The sequence below is a fragment of the Podarcis cretensis genome (assembly GCF_951804945.1).
Source record: "Podarcis cretensis genome assembly, chromosome: 2".
In the NCBI taxonomy this organism is placed as follows: Eukaryota; Metazoa; Chordata; class Lepidosauria; order Squamata; family Lacertidae; genus Podarcis; species Podarcis cretensis.
Genome location: NC_137171.1, coordinates 34,190,564 through 34,203,863, shown reverse-complemented (window position 1 = coordinate 34,203,863; position 13,300 = coordinate 34,190,564).

The window sequence follows — 13,300 nt, the reverse complement described above, 5'->3', positions numbered from 1 at the left end:
AGTATATGCATTTTGTTAAATCATTTCAGACAGATTGCAAGGAGGTGGGGGACTGGTTTCAGGCCCCCACCTACTTTTGTCATTGACCCAACCCCCCCCAACAGCAGCGGCTCCAGACCCTGCCCACTGCTAGCATGCAGCCCCCCAAAGGGCCTTTCCCCAAGGGAATGTGGCTCTTGACAGAAGAAAAGGTTCCACAGCCATGTTCTAGAACTGTTGTAGCTGCAAATAAGAGGTTCCCAGGTGGGATCTCTAAAGCCAGCCTAATTGGCAGGGTTATGGCGTAGGGACCCTGCAGAATTCATTACCCTTCTCCATGATTTAGCAGGACAGAATAAATTGTGCAAACCCATTGAAATGTGTGGATTTTTCTAGTTTTAAAAAAATTCAGATTTGTTTTATTGCCTCGGCTTTTCTTTTTTTGCTTTTTGAGCACAAAATACACATTTTCACTGCACTATGGGGGCCTGAGGGGGCTTTTTCAGTTGCTGGGAGACACTAGGTTTCGAGCTGCCCGGTTTCCGTATTTGAGACCCATTTCCAACCCAGAGAGAAGGCACGCACGCACCCCCGGAATCTCATTTGCAGTCTCTCATTAGGGAACTCGGGAGAAATGGAGTGATTGCTGGAAAGTCGTATGCAAACGAGCAATAAAGCTTGTCGAACAGCTGCTTGTGTGATAGAGCCCCTGTTACGGCACTTGGATGATGCATTTATGGTGTTACTCTCTCTGATCTGGGGATTACATCAACTCTGGATTTAGGAAAGCTGGTTTTGGCAGCATGCTCTAAGAAGTGTTGGAACTGATCTGCGTCCCCTGCTCTGTGAGGATTCAGGGTCCCGGTACAAAAAGCGGGAGCCCTTTAGTTTTCTGATCTGGCCTGCTCCTGTATCCAAAGATTTCCCTCGGAAGGCTGGCTTTTGTTTTTTTAAAGCCTTTCGGCAGAAGGCAATCTTATACTCTGAAGCATCCCACCATCCTTTGCTGGGTGCATCTGTGGATAAAAGAGGCGGCTTACCTGTACCCCAAGGGTGGTAGCTGACCCTTGCTGCTTGGGGAGTGAGCTAGCATCTTGCCTCCAGCAGCGACCCCACCATGAAGCAAGGTGAGCTAGCTGCTGCAGAGACTAACTTTGGGTGAGAGATGGGGAGGATCTGTCCCATGTAGCAGACTCTGCTTGGGTGGTTACTCTGTAAAAAGCACATTGAAATGACCAGGAATCATGCTATCAGGCAACTCTTGTTTCAATGGAGGTAGCTGGACTACAACTCCCATCATTCCTGAGCATAAGTTGGGGCTGATAGAAGTCTTACATCATCACATGGAGAGCACCTGGTTCCCTATTCCTGAATTTACACGTAGACACAAAAGCGTAATAGTGCCCAGCATTATACCAATTGTATAATATACCATTATAGCCAAGCATTTTAAGCTGACAGTAATCATGTCACATGCTGACATTTCACAAACAAAAGTAAAACTTGAAAGCCTTGTCATCTCCTCATTCACCAGCCAAAGCAAACCCCTGGTGTTCCTGAAGATGATGTCACCACAGCACTGTTTGCCATTAAGTGGGGTTTGTCTGCCTCCTCTGTGGGGCAGAGGAGGGTCATGTGGATATGCTACCTTGGGAAGCAAAACATTTGGGGCCAGCCATGCTGTCTCCCAGCAACAGAGTTTGGAATTCAAATTCTTGCCTGTGCTAGTGTGAGTTTGCAGAGAGTGAGCCTGACTATTGCTCTCTCCGGAGCCCTTGGGGAGCTGGGCAAGTGATCAGTTTTTGCTGCACACGTATCATCTCTGCCTGGCCTCTCATAAATGGGAGAAATAGGTACTTTGGGGGACCGTTTATAAATCCTGCCTCCAACATTTCCTTTTGTAAATAAAGCGAGTGTTGTAAGAGCTATAAAGATGCAGCCTTGAATATATTAAGGAGGCCAGTCGAAGTGTGCCTACTCTGTTTCGTTGTCGTATTTCTTGTTCTTGAATTAGCCTTGACGTGTGTTTGGGGTTTGTGGAGGTGGAAGAGCTGGACTTCTGGTGGGGATGTTGAGGTGGAGGAGGGTCTCTGACGCACCGTCCCAACTCAACGGTGGGTGCAAGGTCTTAGTGCTGGTGCTTCTGTCAAAATGGCTGAATTCCCATTGCAAAGGCGTTTCATAGAATCATAGAATCATAAGAGTTGGAAGAGACCACAAGGGCCATCGAGTCCAACCCCCTGCCAAGCAGGAAACACCATCAGAGCACTCCTGACATATGGTTATCAAGCCTCTGCTTAAAGACCTCCAAAGAAGGAGACTCCACCACACTCCTTGGCAGCAAATTCCACTGTTTCCCTGTGCCCCTTGCAGGAACTACCTCGAGATCGGGCCTACAGGTAAAAAAAAATCCACAGTGGAAGCAAATGGTACATTATTTGACACCCACACAACCTTCACCATTCCAGCTGTGTAAAACAAGAAAAAGATGGCAGCTCCGTGTAGATGACCATCCTGCCGCCATTCTGGTTTGGCTTCCCCTCTACATCAGTAACTGAGAAAGGGCGAAGACTTGAAGGAGAAACTTTTTGGGGCAGCCACTTAGCTATTCGCACTGAAGTCTGATTTGAGCTTGGGGGATTAATGCCCCTATGCAAAGTAGCACCGGAGGACAAAAAGTCAATCCTTTGGGCTTAACCTTGTGGGAGCAGGGGAGGGGAGGGAGCCCTCAGTAAAGATTATGTAAATGTGCTGCCTGTTCTTCATGCCTTTGAACTGCCCCTCCCACCACATCGGTTTGCTGTGACCCAATTTGGCCTGAGAAACCCTTCGTTCTTCTCTCTCTTCCCATCCGAGGCCGACCTTCCTGGGGCAACTTTCTTGTCCCGAGTCTACTCTGTCCATTAGGTGGTGCTGTGGAGCCAGAAACTACTGCGCATGCGCCCACACACCCCTTCCAAGACACCTGATTGTTCCTCAAAAGTTTGAGTGAAAAGTGGCTGGACTTAAGGCTTGGCTTGGTTGCCATGGCATGGCTCATGCCACACATATTGACTTGCCTTCTCCTCTGTTTAAGATCCCTTCTGCCTGCTTAACCGGTGGGAGACAGGTTGGGGAGAGGAAGGGAATCGTTCTTTGCACAGGAACTGCCTGCTGCTAAGTTTAGAAGGAGGCTCTTTCCCGTGGCTTCCCAGTTGGAGTGTTAAGGGTATTTCTAAGTCCAGGTACGACTGAGCTATGCAGTGCTAAATGAGAAAGGGGTGGGGGAGAGATGGTCAAAAAAGAGAGGTGCCCATTCAATACAGGAGTTATTTATTTTGACCATTTATATCCTGCTCAATTACCATCGCCTCTAAGCAGTGTACAACAAGCTCAACAAATACACCAGAGAAAAGGCCAGTTAATAGCTAATTATAAACCTGGAAAGAACAATAATAATTTTATTATTTGTATCCCACCCACCTGACTTGAAATGCCTGCAGAAATTTAAATACGACTTTACCAGGTGCCAGAAGTTCCAGTGGGGAAGGAGCCCATCTGATCTCAACTGGAAGGGAGCTTCCCAAAATTGGGCCCATAGTACTTGAATGTGCATGGCTCCTGGTAGAAGGGAGCCGTGCATCTGAGCTGTGGAGGACCACAAACAGTGATTCACCTCAAGACCTCAGTGATGAGGCAGGGATATAAGGAATGGAATGGTTCCTTTAGCTCCAAACTCTGCAGCATGCCCTGATAATTCTGTCCTGGTTGGAACAAGAACAACAAAATTTGCAGGCTAAACCTGTGTTTAGGACTGGGGGGAAGGGGTGGGAATAATCTGGAAACAGCTTAAGATCACCTATAGAGAGGGTGTGAGCTCAAGTTTCAGATATGCCTCTCACCATCTTCCCTGCTAAATGCAGGTTTGCAATAAAATGCCCTGTCTACACTTTGTCATCCAATTAAAAGATGTTCCCTGGACTGCCTGTCTCCTCGCACTGCCATGTGGGTCGATCATGCCCCACTTATCCCAGCCCAGTCTAAAGTGTTGGAGGTTGACGAAGGCTGATCTAAAGGCTGGTGACAGGAAAAGATTCCCTCAGCTTTTGCCCATTATGGCACAAACCATTATTTTTCTCCTGCTGAGGCATCTGTTGATAATATCAACAGGTGAATAAGCCCCCTGTTGGGTTTAATCTTTAGTGTTCCACTGAGGCCCCTTTATGCTTTGGGTAGCCAATGTGTCTCTTGGTTGCCTGGTGCATAAAAACAATGAACTCCATAACTTTAGGAAGGGAGATGGACAAACATGCAGCAGCGGTGTGCCAGGATGCCAGTACCAAGCATGGCTCTCAGCGTGCGCCCACTGTATTTACAGACATGTGCCCTTGTAGACATTTGGTGCACGCATGACTGCCCCACGAAGTGTGAAGCCACCTAGGGGACAGGAACTGAGGTAAAACGAAATCTAGGGAATTAGAATTCAGTACATAGAAAACCTAAATCTTGCAACTGGTTTGCCTATAAACCTGTGCAACCTTTCATTCCTTTATTTGGGTTCACGTTTTTTTTTTTTAAATATATTGTATTTATTATGTTTATAGGGCGCTGTTATGGTTTTTATTAAGAGGAAGGAGAATTTCCTCTCTGTGGAATACTGAGAGGCCAGACTGTTGTGGAGCTATAGGAAGGCCGGGCCACAGTGTGGAACTGGAGAAATGACTTTGGAGGTCTATACACTTTAACAATTCTGAAATCATTTCAGTTATTCCCCCATCTCCTGTTTCCTCTGATCAAGAAGACTTCTTAGTAGAAAATAGTGTTAGCACAGAGAGTTCCTAAGCAGCAGAAGTTAACTTTAGTTAAATGCATTCTTCTTGGAGCACACCTTTAGTTGGAAGGTATTCAGATCTGAGACTTGGTATTAAATAAGAAAGCTTGTTTAAAGGAATTACATTCTTGATAGAAAATAGTTTTGTAGTCCTAGCTAACTAGTCGAAGAAAAAAAGGAGCCACATTTTCCGCTTTGTTCTCAGAAGATAAATCCAAGATGACCTCTCACTTTGAGGTCCAGAGAAAGTGTGAGGAGGAGGAGAAGTTATAAACAGGATGCCATCGAAGATGTATCAGTCTATACTTCAAAGGCTAGAGAGAAGTCAGCAAAGAGATAAAAGAACAGAGATTTGCCTGGAAAGCTGGAGGTCCCATGAAAAAAGCTGAGTTGCATCCAAGCTTCCAACAGTTAGCTTACATACTCACCTTTTTCCTCCATATGATTTTTTTTTTTTGGGGGGGGGGTTAAATTCTTAGTATGTTTCTGCATAGTTTTTACATCTGCCTTCACTGACCTGTTGCCCATTAGCCCCAGTCACCACTAGTCCAAAGCATATGGGGGCATTGGATTGAAAAAGGCTGCTTCGCAGAGTTTTGTTTTGAGCGTTTTATTCCACCATTGGCAGGGCAACAGATGCTGTGAAGGGAATACTGTACTCTGTTGGTGGGGTCTCTTAATTCTCCACGTTCTTGTCTGTTCACAAATACAAGGGGTGCACCACGAATTAAGAGTCTGAGAGCTGATATGTTAGCATTCTTTCTTGACAAATGAGGTTGCACTTACTATGTATTTAACATCCCTGTGTCAAGAGAGAAGAGGGAACTTACAGACACTGCTCCCTTACTCACCATCAACACAACTGTGATGGAATAAGTGGCACCCCCCTCTGCCCCAATGTTTCCTTGTCTCATAGCTACTAATAGTGCAGAAGCTATCTTTGGGGTTCAGCTCTATGGACACAAAAGACAAAGCCAGAAGGGCCTGCTTATCACATTAATTATTTTTTGCTGGCAATTCGTCTTAATATAATGCATTTTGGGGCATATAATTTGCACTAGTGCCTGCCTTTTTATGCATACTTTCCCCTAATCATTTTTATACTCATTACCGTATTTTCCCGTGTATAAGATGCCCCCATGTATAAGATGCCCCCTATTTTTGGGGACCCCAAATTAAGAAAGCACCCCTCAGCACTACCTGTGTATAAGATGAGCCCCAATTTTAAACCTTTTTGGGGGGGGAGGAAAAAAAAAACCCCTAGTCTAAACACAGAAAAATACAGTATATGGTTGGGAAATTGCACCACAAAATTCAGAGGAGTGAATTTCAAAGGATTGGTTCACATATTGTTTGAGGAAGCGCAGGTTAAGTCGCTTTGCATCAAAATGTGACCACAACCAAATTTCTTCCCCATCCCTCATTATATTACAGACAAAATTGCTTTTAAGAGAGCCGAAGGCTATATGATAAAGGGCATGATCTCCTGATACACCCCTCACTTCTTTCGTACTGCCACATCAATGGAAAAGTTGTGGGTGGGCAATTCTGTGAGAGGAGTGGACACAGTTTTGGTGATTCTGCTCACTTCATCCATACCAGCCACTTAAAGCCCTGTTGTGCCACTTTTTAGCAGTCATGGAGAACTGTAGTTTTTTATAAGGGTGCTGACCTCACAAAGTGACCCTTCACAACTACAGTTCCCAGCGTCCTTCACGACGGTCGAAAGTGGTCTTAATAGCTCTTCAAATGGATGGTGCGAATGTGACCTATGTCCTTGCACACTCAAAAAACGAAACAAGCCTGCCGTCCATTTTGCTAGCCTCTTTTTCTGGTAGCCCCATCTATTGCCCCATGACGCAGGCTTAAAAATAGAGAGAGGAGAGGGGGGTGGGGATAACAAGCGACAGAAAATGCACTAGCTCGGCCCCCTGCAGAATCTCTGAAGCAGGCGATGCCAACGCGGCAGCTTCCCACAGCAGAGGCCCATTATGCCAGTTGACGCCAAAGCCTGTCATTTCCTTCCCATTGTGTTTGTAAACATGTTCCTCTGTGCAGGCGCAACAAATGACTGGCGCGCCCGCCTGCTTAACTACCGCCCTTGTTATCGTAATAGCTCTTCCTAAGTGTGTGCGCAATGCTACCTGGGGACCCATGCCGCCTGGCTACCTGGTTATTTAATGTTCACGAGGGACGAAGGAGGAGGAGAGGCCTCCTTGCCTCCATTTTGGGCAGAGCGGTGAGGAGGGGAAGAGGGCGGTTCAGAAGTGAGCGAAGAGGGAAGCAGAGCGGGAGAGGGACGTTGTTCAAAAAGCGATTTGTTTAAGGAAACCGTTAAAAAAATAATTAGATGAATTTCCCAAATTACCACACGTGCACACACCCTCCCCCTGTCTGCAGAGTCTGCGTCCCGCTTTTTAAAAAGTTCCCCGACATTAGCGGCAATGAATCATCGGGCCCGGCAGCCGTCGTTCGGGTGTGCGGCTTCATGATTCTTTCCTTAATGGCCTTTCATTCGAGGAACAGATGGCACCGGAGGCTGCTGGCACCGGAACGCTCCGTTTTGCTGAAATGCTGGCCTGAGCGCAAGCCCTGCTGAGCCTCTTGAAAGTGCCAGTTGTGAGGAAAGGGCACTCATTGCGCCCCACCTGGCGTCTCCCGCCCCTCGGCCTAAGGAGGGACTGCTGTTAGTACAGTGGTACCTCAGGTTACATATGCTTTAGGTTACAGACGCTACCGACTCCTCTAACCCAGAAATATTACCTCTGGTTAAAAACTTTGCTTCAGGATGAGAACAGAAATCGCACGACGGTGGCACGGCAGCAGCAGGAGGCCCCATTAGCTAAAGTGGTGCTTCAGGTTAAGAACAGTTTCAGGTTAAGAACGGACCTCCGGAAAGAATTAAGTACTTAACCCGAGGTACCACTGTACTGCGAAGGGAGGGGAGATCATGGAGAGACCCTCCATTAAATCTTGGGGTCCTGGGGGAGATTGAGGTAGCCACGCTTCACTTCCACACCATATAAAGCACCATTTAGCACACATCTGACAGCCCCAAAGAATTCTGGGAATTGTAGTTTGTCGAGCGTGCCAAGTGTCCCTATTTTCCAGGGACAGTCCCAGATTTACAGAAGCCGCCCCAGTTTCTGATTTGATCCCAGAATGTCCCACTTTTCCTTAGGACATCCCTGTTTTCATCAGCAAAATGTCAGAGGGTATGGAGTTATGCGACCCCTCAGCCAAGGAGGCAAGTAGCTATAAAACCTTTAGAAGACATTTAAAGGCAGCCCTGTATAGGGAAGTTTTTGAATGTTTAATGTTTTATTATGTTTTTATATACAGTTGTACCTTTGATCTCGAACACCTTGTGACTCGAACGTTTTGGCTCCTGAATGCCACAAACCTGGAAGTGAGTGTTTTGGTTTGCGAACGTTCTTTGGAAACCAAATGTCCAACGCAGCTTGCGATTGAGTTCAGGAAGCTCCTGCAGCCAACTGGAAGCTGCGCCTTGGTTGTCGAACATTTTTGGAAGTCGAACGGACTTCCAGAACGGATGCTATTCATCAACCAAGGTACGACTGTTATGTTGGAAGCTGTCCAGAATGGCTGGGGCAACCCAGTCAGATGAGCGGGGAAATAATAATAATAATAATAATAATAATAATAATAATGTTGTTGTTGTTGTTGTTTAGTCGTTTAGTCGTGTCCGACTCTTCATGACCCCATGGACCAGAGCACGCCAGGCCCTCCTGTCTTCCACTGCCTCCCGCAGTTTGGTCAAACTCATGCTGATAGCTTCGAGAACACTGTCCAACCATCTCATCCTCTGTCGTCCCTTTCTCCTTGTGCCCTCCATCTTTCCCAACATCAGGGTATTTTCCAGGGAGTCTTCTCTTCTCATGAGGTGGCCAAAGTACTGGAGCCTCAGCTTCAGGATCTGTCCTTCCAGAGAGCACTCAGGGCTGATTTCCTTAAGAATGGATAGGTTTGATCTTCTTGCAGTCCATGGGAATCTCAAGAGTCTCTTCCAGCATAATAATAATAATAATAATAATAATGGAATAGGACGTCCCTATTTTCATTGGAGAAATGTTGTTAGGTATGGAATTCTGTGAACTACAATTCCCAGGATTCTTGAGGGGAAAGCCATACACTTTCAAATGTGTGTTGGATGAGACAAGCTCGTGCCTGTAATTCTGAAGGAAACGTGTTGCTCTCCATTTAAAGGACTGGTTAAATGAGATTTCAAGTCTCCAGAAAAGAGGATTTCTCCACCCAGCATTGCTCCTGGAGCTCTTTTCTAGTCCCAGCTCCTCCCTGCCTACAATGGTGGCTCCCTCAACCTTTTGCCGGTGATGAGCAACGCCGTAGTATAAGTGACAGTTTGAGAGCACCGCTCTTCTTCAGCACTTGCTGCCTGGCTGATGATAGCAAGGATCCCTGTGAGTTTCCGCAGCGAATTGCTGCTGTCCTTTGATGGCCCCTGGGCTTTGAGCAGCACGTCCTGGGAAGAGCCTCTGGGAAAGCTGCCTGTTTGCTAAGGCTCATGTGCCTTGCTTGTCGTTTGCTTCGTGACACCTGGAGAGAGGCTAACAGGTTTCCCTCCTCCAGTTTTTGTTTGCTTTCTCATCTTAGCCACAAGTAGTTCTCTGGATTCATTGAGGGCTCCTTTCCCCCTCTCCGTGTGTGTCAGTTTGTACAGCACAGGCCTGCAAGCAGGTTTTCAAAGGCTGGAAAGGGAATTGAACAGCCTGGAAGGTACACCTGCAACAGCTGTTTTGTGGAGCTGTTGAAAGACTGGCACAAAACACAATTCAAGCATAAAAAACCATGACTAGAAAAGGTGGTGGGAAAGTATTGTCACTACCACTAGGTCACACAAGCAGAGGAATACACAAATACTGTGAGCATATAGGTTGCACCGGGCCAGGAGATGAATTCAAGAGGGGGAGGAAAGAGTCCCATTGTGCAAGCAGAAGTTGTGCAAGCAAATCCCACTCCAGCTCCACGTTTGAGGTGGTCTCTGTTAAAGTGTTTTCTGCCACTCTCCCTCCCCAGATCTGTGGGACTCATAGCAGACTTATGTACCAGCTGCTAATTGTGGGCAGCAGCAGTGGTGCACATCTGCACCAGGCCCCTACAAACTGCCCACCATTTTAATTACCCATAAATCTCACAATGTAGCTTCACTCCAGGGCATTGTGGGAAATAATGAATTAAAATAGCAGCAAGTATTGTAATTTCCCACAATGCCCTGGAGTGATTGGGCCTGCAAGCTGTCCGCCATTTCAGTAACTGTAAGTAGTTAAACCACAGTGAGCTAAATAGATAAACAAATAAAATAGAATGTCAGTCAGTTTGCACAATCAACCACCCTGTGGAGGGAGCTGAGGGCTGGTGTTAGGGCCTGAGGATAACAATAACAATTTAATTATTGCAGCCCATGCATATGACTGGGTTATCCGAGCTACTCTAGGCAGCTGCGAACAAAGTATAAAAGAAAACACCAGAACATTTAAAGCTTCCCAAAACAATGGGTGTTTGGAGGGGTGTCTGTGCTTTGGGGGAGGGGCTCCTGTTATTTCTTGTGCCTCCCCTACCCCGATGACAACACTGGGGACTTGGAGTCTTTCCCAGCAACTGCTATCTGCTATCCTTTTAACCCTGGAAGCCAGCTCCAGTTAAACCTTTTTCCTGCTCTCCTACAGCTAAGCTTTGGCCCCTTCTCCAGAAGCCATTCCTGGTGGATGGTACTCATGCAGTCAGTTTGCTAGAGCTGTCCAGCTCCAGTGGCAGAAATCCAAGCTAAATGGTGCCGGACGATATTTGTGCCCATAAAACCTGGATCAGCATTTTGGCCCTCGATGGTTCAGCCACCTGCATCCTGTAGCCTTTTTATGAATTGACTGGAGCAGTGTTCTATTTTCATTACGCTCCCCGCTGCAGCCCCTCAGCACAGAAGGAAAGGCTGATTAAGAAAAGTGACACGAGATGCTGTCACCTTTCCGGTTTCAAGGTCCTCTGCCGCCGGTTGTTTTTAGAGAACACAACCTAATCGCACATGTGAAAAAGTCCCTCTCAGATTCTCTGTGTGCAGGCTTTTGGTTTCTTTTGTCTCACTCTGTGTGTGTGTGTGCGCGCGCGCGTGAGCCAGCCTCATTTATTACATCAGTAGCTTGGGTGGCACTTTAGAGGATCTCATGAAACCAATTCTCCCCCTAAAAGTTTACGGGGCCATTCCAGACTGAAATAAATCGGCGGCGGATCAGACAAGACAGAGAAAAATAGAAGGCAGATGAGATGCAATTGCATATTACAACTTGCATGGTAATGGTGATCAGGAAGAACAAGGGCAGATGAATGTTGGAAGGGCCAGGGAGAAAAAGGGCTGCTTTCTACCCATTCAGCAAAAGTGAAGTGGTAAAGCTTTTTCTAGAGATTGTATCATTTCGGGATGCTGGTGGCCAGCTGCATCTTTAAGGACCCCATCCATCTAAATAGGCAAACACCTCCCAGCACTTATAACACCAGGGAGTTGAAAACCTGCTGAAAGAGTGGGCAACCTTTTCGAGGCTGAGAGCCACATCCCTGAGCACCCTTGGCTCCCAATACGTTTCTGAGCATAATTCAAAGTGTTGGTGCTGACCTTTAAAGCCCTAAACGGCCTTGGTCCTGTATACCTGAAGGAGCGTCTCCACTCCCATCGTTCAGCCCGGACACTGAGATCCAGCGCCGAGGGCCTTCTGGCGGTTCCCTCATTGCGAGAAGTGAGGCTACAGGGAACCAGACAGAGGGCCTTCTCGGTAGTGGCGCCCGCCCTGTGGAACACCCTCCCATCAGATGTCAAAGAGATAAACAACTACCTGACATTCAGAAGACATCTTAAGGGAAGTTTTTAATATTTAATGCTGTACTGTTTTTAACAGTTGATTGGAAGCCGCCCAGAGTGGCTGGGGAAACTCAGTCAGATGGGTGGGGTATAAATAAATTATTATTATTATTATTATTATTATTATTATTATTATTATTATTCTGGGGGATTGCACACAAGTTGTGGGTGTAGTCAGGGCATAAAAATGTTTGGTGCAAGAAACATAAATGTTACCTTTGTTCAGTAGGCTAGTTGTTACACCTACTTCTCTATCCAGGTGTGCAGGAAGCATGTTCAGAGTTCAAGTCAGGCAAAAACACTCGAGGAGGTGCAGAGCAAACCTGGAAACAAATCCCTACCTTCTTCTGTGCTCTTGCACTCACATCCCACTTCCCATAGGCTTCTGGTTTTGTCACTGTGAGAACAGGAGAAGGGGGCACTGGCTAGCAGGCTTTATGCTCTTAACTTTCCCCTTGTGGTTGCTGGAAATGCCCACTTTGGGAGCAATCCCTCGGCAGGTACCAAGCCAATTTCCTCCAAGATCAGCCTGCCTCTTCTCTATGTTGCTGCTGCTGCTGCTGCTGCAGCTGATGAGTGTTGTCATAAGTCTGATGGATACCTAGTTCCATCATGCTCTCCAGGGATGGGGGAAGTGGGGGGAGGGTCACTCCTCAAGTTTAATAAAACATAGTGTTTTCAAGGGGAAAAAATGACAAAGTCATTTGCTATGTCTAATGCATCAGTGAATGAGCACCTGGCAGCACGGCTGAAATGGAAGTCCGATGAAATGGCTAGAGGCAGCCGCTGGGCCTGATAAAAGGAAGGTGAGAGGGTTGGACAGGGATTATGACCAGGCTCACAGGAGAAGGACAGTCCAGACTTTATTCAGAGGTGGACTTTGGGCAACTGACCTTGCTTGTCTCACATTTTTCCCTCAGGCAATCTTGGGGGTACCATTTCATTTAGTTGTTGTTCCATATTAACGAGACTTCACCCAGCACTGGTAGGTGTGCTGCCCTCTGCATATCATAATTTTCTCACTTGCAAGAATCTGGTTCAAATAATAACTATTTATTTCATTTATGAATTACTTCCTATGAGGCATCTTGGACCAGTTTCAGCATACAATAAAATAACAGTTGCCTATAATGAAAAACTATTAAAACAATTACATATCTATAAAACAATGGAGGCGTAAGTCCAACTTTCATCAGGATGTAGTCCACTCCCTTATTTCCAAATCTCCCCTTCCATCATCTGTAGCAAAGACCAAATTGAGGGTATACCCTGCCCTGAGTGTTGGACTGATGACAACTTGAGACAGGCCCGTGGTTGTCATGGAGACCACAAAGGCCCAAGCCAGGACACTAGAGACATCCTCAGTATGGATAGTGAAATCAACCAGAGCTGTCATTCTAGGTTCCTCCAACATTATACTACAGCTCAGTCAGAGAAGCTGCTGGGCAGAAGGGGTGGGGGCGGGGGGACTTTAGCTTTTCTCAGGAACAGGGGCCAAGGGAAACAACCAAAGCACACTGCTGGTCAAGTACTGTCCCATTATGCTGTGGCTGTTCAAATTACGTTTTTATCTAGCTCCTCTGCTGCACAAAACGTAGAACAGGCTTCCTCAACCTCGGCCC